Below are 8,411 nucleotides of genomic sequence, written 5' to 3'. Positions count from 1 at the left end.
AATAAAAAATAAAACACTTATCACAACCACATAAACATTATAATAACAGTTGAAATATTTATCAACGCAATTCACCTGACCAGGCCTCTAAAGCTCTGTTAGTGTTGTAATACTAATAAGTTATTTATTATGTTAAATAAGCTAATTTCTCTTATAATTTAATTTAAATAATTGTATGTTACATTAACAAGGGTTCCAAAACCTTATCTAGTTAGTCATTACAAGTTTAATTAAAATCTAAACTTTAATTGCTTTGTATAAACATATTATTATTCTATTTTATAGTTGGAGCTTGTGATGATAACTACAAAAGAAGTGGAATTTTTCTATCTGTTAGTTATACTTATTTTTTTCAGGTTAGTATAAATCGTAATTAAAAAGTTTATCTTAATTGAAAAAAAATAGTCTAACTAAAACTAAATGCTAGATTTATTATTTTACCGGAAATAATATCCCATCTTGAACTTTTCAGATCAGCTTTAAAAAAATAGTTATTGACTTAATTTAAAATATAATACATGTAAAATTAAAAATAAAGTTAAACTGATATGGGTTAACATTAACTTGAAAATAAAACTTGAAAAATAAACATCAAAAATTAAATAAGATTTTTTTAACTTACTTATTAAACTATGTTTTATATTATAAAATTTTTTTTAAATTTTTTATTCAATATATCCCCAACTTTTCTAAAATATTTAAATCTATCATGTCTTTAGTGCAAATATATATATTTTTAAAAATAATTTTTAGTTTCATTAACTTTATTTAACTCAGTTTTATATAAAAGTAATGTTAACTTTATAATTTTTTTTATTATATGACCTGTGCAAGTTTTACATGTATTTATATTATTCGAAATATTTCTGGCTATGAATTTATGTAAAACATGCATAGCTAATTTAATAAAAAAAAAATGGAAACATTGGTATTTTCTTAATATAAAACTTAATTTAATATTAATATTGAAAATAAAAACTGTTAGTATAATGTTCTTTTTTATAGAACTGATCATTAAAACTGAATGATGATGGAGATGGAGACTGACAAGGAATCATTTCTTTGCTCTTCACCTGATAACTTTATCATTGATATAAGGTTAGTACTAGTTATGAGGTTATAATCTCTCTTAGAAGTTTTGTTAAACAAGTTTGTATTTAAAAAAATATTACTCAAATTTTATTCAAATTACAATTGAAGAAGAAAATAACTAAAAGTCATTAGCAAACCAATCCACTTGTTAAAACTTAACATTTCATATTTTCCATATTTATCGACTGTTACTGCAGTTGCAAACAAACAACTTGTTATACAACTGAGACGAAGAAACATGACTGAACCAGTTCTGATTGAGAAGGTTCTAAGCAGTTAAAACGTGTATATAATAATCGTATACAGACGATGATGACATTTATTTCATGTATTTTTGACTACGTGCGTACTTCTTTAGTAAAGCAAACTGTAAACACTTAATTTTTATATGTAATTCAAACTCTTCAAGTAAGTGGAACAAACGGTTTTGACGCCTCACCAACTATTAATTTCGGGTCACAATATTGGACAAAAACGGCTATCTACATCCCTTAGAGCTAATATATACAGTTCTTTAAAATTTATATACCATTTTCGTCAATGCTGATTAATGTAAGAAACTTCTTTGAAAAACTAAGGTAGTATTAAAGTCATAGCAGCCGGAATACTTACTTCTAATTTGTTGATTTAATTTTAATTGTTGGTTTAACACTCAACCATTTTATGTTATTTTTAATTACTTTTTTTGATCAAATTTTCGTTTTTGTGCTTACTACGTACTACTGGTTAATATTTTTATTACTGTTCTTAAGCTATTTTTGTTATTGTAACTATTGAAGTTTCTATAAACAGTTTTGTAAATATATAGATTGTACACTCTTTTGATTATAAAAGATGTTTGGCTTTTATTCATCACAGCTTATAAAAGGTAACTTAATATCCATAATTTAACTAACTATTTTTTTGGTAGGCATATATGTTATATTTTAAATAAAATATATGAAAAATATTTATCATTTACAAAATAATAGTTAAAAAAATTAAATTATGTAAAATAATGTTAAAAATTATTAGCTAGATGTTAAGTTACCTAGTTTTAAAATGGTTAAAAAAATTAAATACAAAATTATAGCATAATGTTATTACTTTTATAATGCTCAGTTTATTGCGACTGTATTTAAATGTTAACGTTATTTGCTAGCTATTTGCTTAATGCGTTGTTAACTGACACAGTTTAAGTAAAAGAGTGAAAGTTAGTGTTAATTTTTAGACGAAAATAATATATATAAAAGTTTGCATAATTTTTTTTCTTTTAAAATCTAAAACATCAGTTTCCCTTTGAAGTTTTTTTTTATTTCTTAAGTATTGTTTTATTGATAACAATATTTTATACACATGAATTTTTAGATGGTCATTGAACGTATTACTAAAGCTTAGCTTATATATTTATTGTAATAGCAAACAATTAGTATCTTATAAGATATCTTATAAGTTGTTTAACGCAAAAAATTTTTCATTAGATTCATTTAAGCATTTAAAAACATATTATGTTGCTATTAACTTGATAAAACAGATAAAAAAATTAGTAGTTCTACTTAACCAATACTCACCACTACTTAAAGTTGATTTTTTAGTTAAACATATATTTTTCGCATTTTCAAAATAGCAAATAGTTTTTTCTGAAAAATATTGTGCTTACTATATATTTTTTCAAACTGTTTGTACATGAAATTCAATTTTTGTTAGCTTTGTCTAACTCTAAACTCTGTGTTTATTTATGTCTAATCTACTTATACAAGTGTTATAATATTAAAGTAGTTTTGAAGTTATTAGATTCTTTTTTTTGTTATATTAGATTTTTAAGATCTTGAATAAGGTAAAAAACAAAAAAATAAGTTAAAATATAAATAATCAAATAGGTTAAGAACAACGTTGATATTAAGATTAAAAATATAAAAAACATTTAGGTTAAACTAAGAAAGGTTGTATAAAATAAATTACATTATATTACGACAAAAAACTAATTTAAATAATTTTTGAAGATACGTATAGCTTTTGTAAAACGCGACAGATTTAATGTAATTTGTACAAAATTTACTTGATTTAAAATATTCTGATGTTACATATTTAGCTACTACGAAAATGCGACAATTTCTACATCTTAAACTAAAAAAACAGGCAAATACAGTAATTTATAAGGTAATCTATAATGGTGTAGTAAAACTATTATAGTTTTTTTATCTAAATCCAGTGAAACTTATTTTTAGAATAAACAAACTTTAATAAACAATGTTTCCATTAACGAGTTTGAATAATAATCAGTTGCTTTAAGAAGTTCTACTTTTACTAAAAGAATATAAAGTTTTCTTGATCTTAAAAAAAAAATTAGTATGATTTTTTTGTTTAGAATTATAAACTTTAACAAAAATTGAATTGTTTATAAAGCTTTCATTAGACGTTGTTAATTAAAAAAAAATAATAAACTGCAAGTTGTGCATCAAATTGAACATAAAACCTAAAACTATCAAAATAAACGCAAAAAATTTAAATATTCTGCTGACGTCATACGACGAAACCACAAATCAATTGTGTTACGAATAATATATATTAAAAGAGTTTTATGTACTGATAGTCTTCTCCTCCTATAGGCAGGTTTCCTAATTTAAAGCTGTTGTAAATACAGTTCTAAAATATTTAATTTCTCATAAAATAAGTTCGAATGGTATTTTTTAACATTTTAGAGCTTAATTAGATGGTCAAAAAATTACAAAATTAATACTTTTATTAACTAAGAAGTTAGTTCGTTTTCTTCAAGGACTATATGTTTTAAAAATGTTATAAGTGTTTAACGTTTTTTCGGTATTTTTGTTATATTTAAAATCGTAATAAGTTAAAAAAGTTGCAAGTGTCATCGTATACTTTAGTTTAACATTTATCTATTCAAATTTTTGATAAAACGATTACCTGATTAACTTTGTATAAGTTTTGTTTGTTTTGTTATTCGTTTGCAAATTTGTTATCATTCCACTTGATAAATTTTTAGTTTTTTAAATTTCCAAATTGGTCGACTGCTACTGTATTTGCAAACAAAAAACTTACTCTACAACTGACAATTTTACTTGTAAAAAATATGTAACTTTTGTATCTGTTGTAATAGTAAACTTGAATAAACAAAATTACCTATATTGAACTTTATTTTATAGTTGGGACTGGCTGTCAGCTGTGATTGAAAATCGACATTTCCCACCTGGGCAAGTGTGACCACGTTAGTATTAATTTTTAATTTTTTTTTGATATATATAAAAAAGTTTCCTAGATAGTCAAATGTTTTGTTAGTTATCAACAAAACAAAACCGTTTGTTGTTGCCACAGAAATATCTATCCAGTTATCAGTGAATAAATATGGCTATTTATTTTATGATCCGGCTTGAAAATTATTACTTACTTAATTTGTGAACAGATATTAAATATTAACAAAAAATTAAAACTTTAAACATACAACTTGCACCTAATAATATACGATTCTACCTTAAAGTAACAGTTTTAGAATGTCATCCTTTTTCTGCTTCAAGATCATAGCTTAAGTCTCTAAGAGAGTTCAATGTTACTTTCATAAATAAATCAAGTAAATGAGAAAGGGCTATTTATTATAAAAAAAAATAAAGTTGTTGTAAACATCAAAAATAAGGAACGGGTCAAAATTGCACGACAACAAATTTTCACAAGGTTACTAAATTGCATGAAGACAATTTTGCACGAGTTACATATTTTTTACGTGTGTAAAAAAAAAACAGAAAAAAAAAATTAAAAGATAAATTGATAAAAAAAATACTGACCGAAAGTAAGGGTTAAGGGTAACAGTGATATAAAAGTAATTTTATATAAGTAATATAAAATATATTTAAATGTTAAAGACTATAACAAAATAAACTATAATAAAATTGAAATTAAAAACAAAAGAATAAGTTACCGACCGAGTGTAAGAATTACGGTAACAGTGATATGAAAAAAATAGTATTTATAAAATTATTAAAACACTTAATAAAAAATAAACACAAAATTAACCCGTGCGAAAATGTCTCCGTGCAAAATTATCTGCTCGTGCAAAAGTGTCTTTGTGCAAATGTATCTTTGTGCACCTTTGTGCACTTGTGTAACTTTTTCCATCGTGCAAATCTGACAGCTAACCTTAAAAAGAGTTAAACAAATCGTTTTAAGTGTAAGGTATACTTTATTACTTTAAGCTCATATTGTTTTAAGTAAATAACAGATTAATTTGTTTTTTTGGTATTTATTTTGTTTTTGAAATTGTTTTTATTTATACAATAAAATTATAAAAAAATAAGTACTGCAACTGAAGCAATTATTGACCAACTATGCTACTAAAATCAAATAGCTTTAAAAATGCAAATTTGTTTTCATACTCCTTTAAAGAAAATTTTTAGCGCATTTTTGATTTTTTTTCTCGCCTACTTACGTCACTAGCTTCTTTAGCTTTTAAGTTATGCAAACTTTTTATATAAACCAACGCAGTTTTATTAACAAATATTTCTGTAGCATTTGGCTTCATATTTGTAATTTTTAAAGCCTTGTCAATGGGGCCACAAACAATATACAAAATATAAAAAAGTTTTTAAATTATGTTTTGATAACATATTGACATCCTACATTATACACAATTTTATCACATATTTTTCAAAATTTTTATTTCAAGCAAGTAATGACGTCCTTAGCAAAATTTTAAATAAATTTAACAACTTGTAATAGTTATAAATAAATAATAACAAGTTATGTAGTGTTGCAAGCTTTACATAAGCGTTTAAGCCGACGAAATAAACAGAGCTACAAAATTGCATACTTTTCAAAGTATATAATAAACCTTTTAAAGGTTTTTATTTTCTTAATCTTTGAAGATCTGTTGTAATATAACTATAAAAATATTAATAAAATGGTTATAAAAATTAAAATTCTCAGTCTACTACCTTTTTTAAGTTGTAAACTACTTGAATTTTTAATTTAATATATGTTTTCGGTGTAAAAAGGTCAATTAAATTTTACAATTAAGGTTTTTTATATTGTTTGTTAAACTTTAAATATTATTAAAAAAATTGATGATCGTTTTTGTTTAAATAAAAAATATAAACTATTTGGTATAACCTATTTTCAAAAGGTTTTAAGAAGTGTACCATCCTTGTACCTGAGCAGTATTTATAAATAATTTTCTATCAATCTAAAAGTATTTTGATTAAAGTAGTTTCAAAACAGCTTATTTTTTTTTCAATCATTAAAAAAACTAACTATTGTATGATTTATATATGACAATAAATTTGAATGCGATAAAATGTTAAAGTTCAAAGATTAAGCGAAGTTAATCTGAATAATCATCAAGAGATAAATAAAGTGAAGCTGAAAATTCAACAGAAAATTTGTTAAAAAAAAAACTTTTATTTATAGAGCTAGTGATGTTACATTAATATGTTAACCTTCACAAACTTATTGTGTTCGTTTTTGAAAGACTGTTGAACATACATATTATGTTCCATAATGTCGTCTTCTATTTAAAAGCCGCAAAGCCTGCAATAAATCAATAAATACTTTATTCTAACATAAGTTTATTTAACTTTGTAGTTTTTTACACTTAAACAGTTTTATATGTTTAAGGTTGTGATTAAAAATTAAATGTTTTATGTATTTGTTTTATTGTTGTTACAAAACATTTTAAATGAATAAGTATTGAAAACGTACCAATGCAAAAGACAGTTTAAAAGCAATTTTTAGCTGTACTAATACGTTACATTTTATGTTCAAATTAAATGAAAAATCAATAATTAGTTTTTTCTGTTGGTTATCAAGTTCCTTTTACTTATAGGGCTATGACTTTTTTTTTGCAGAAATTAAAGTAAAAATTAACAGTCAACTTTTATTAAACAAATATTTTTTTTATTTTTTTCAATTTATTTTTTATTAGAATTTAATTGATGACTCTAACATTTGTTTAAGTGTTGAGGAATAATTTTTTACACATTATTTCAAAAATAGTCCAATAAGACCTCAAAAACTTTCAGTAAAGTGCGTTTTATAAAACGAGTTTTGATTAAGTTACTTTTTTATAATTTGTTATTATATCACTTAACAAATAGCCGATAACCTGTTTGAAAAAAAAACCATCTAACAGTTCATCGGCGATTGCCGAACACTTATTAAACAATTCTGATTGTGCAGAGAATTATAGTGACAGTTATTTTTCAGTTATAAGTAAAGCTCGTAATGATTATCATCTAGGTGTTTTAGAATCTTTATTTATAAAAACGTTTAAACCTAATTTTTACAAGAAACAATACGTCTAAAATTTATAAGTTGTTATGACTGTCGTTTGTCACTTATTTTATTATATTTGGTGTTTGCTTTGATTTTATACTTATACAGTTGCTTATCTTAGTAGAACTACTAATTAAATTGTTTATAGTTATGTAATTATAAACTGTTGATCTAACTCTGACTAATTTTGCTTAATTATGCTAATTGGTGTTAATTGAACTTTTTCTGATGAAATCTCTAACTGTTTATTCACTCAAAACTTGTTTTTAAATTAGTTGCTAGCAAAAGTAGTTGATAAGTGTTAACTAAAATCAATTTTATTTGTTTGTTTGATTAAAAATGTTTTTGAATGAATCATTTCTGAAGTTTTTGTTTAGAATCTTGAAGTAAAATCTTTTATTAGTAGTTTTGTAAACTTGAAAATGTTTGCTATTCTTTATCTTTATTTTTTGACAAACAAACATCTTTGGCATTTAAGAAACTTAAAAAAAAAATTTAATAAGTTATTTAATTTTGAAATAAAATTAATAAAGAGTTTTTCTACCTTTTTTCAGAATATTCATCCTACGTTTATTTGAAATGCTCATAAAAAATGAAAACATTTTAAATTATAACCACTTTAGATCATAAAAGTTTAGTCTACAATATTCAAGTTTAGTATTGCTATTACAAGCAAAATAGTAACTTGTTTGTTACAAACCTTAAATAAAATTTATTCATTTATAAATGGGTAGGTCTTTTTATGGGTAGTATTTTATGGGCACTATTTTATGTGTAGAATTGCTGCAATCAATTCTGCCTATAATTTGATTAGATGTCATTAACATTATGTGTAGTATTTACATGTTGCTGCAATTAAGTTGCTGCAATTAAATGAAAAATAAAATATTGTCCAGGCCTTATATAAATACTATGGATAGTTTTTGAGTTTTAAATTTATAAACAAACAAATAAAAAATAACTTGAATACACATAAACCAATAGTTTGATTTATTTGTACATTTATTTAAATTGTATTTTGTAAACTAACAGAAGTTTAGGCTAGACTTATTAAAAGATTA

Source organism: Thalia democratica, chromosome 1, assembly GCF_965202585.1.
Source record: "Thalia democratica chromosome 1, ktThaDemo2.hap1.1, whole genome shotgun sequence".
Classification (NCBI taxonomy): Eukaryota; Metazoa; Chordata; class Thaliacea; order Salpida; family Salpidae; genus Thalia; species Thalia democratica.
This window is presented reverse-complemented; position numbering follows the sequence as displayed.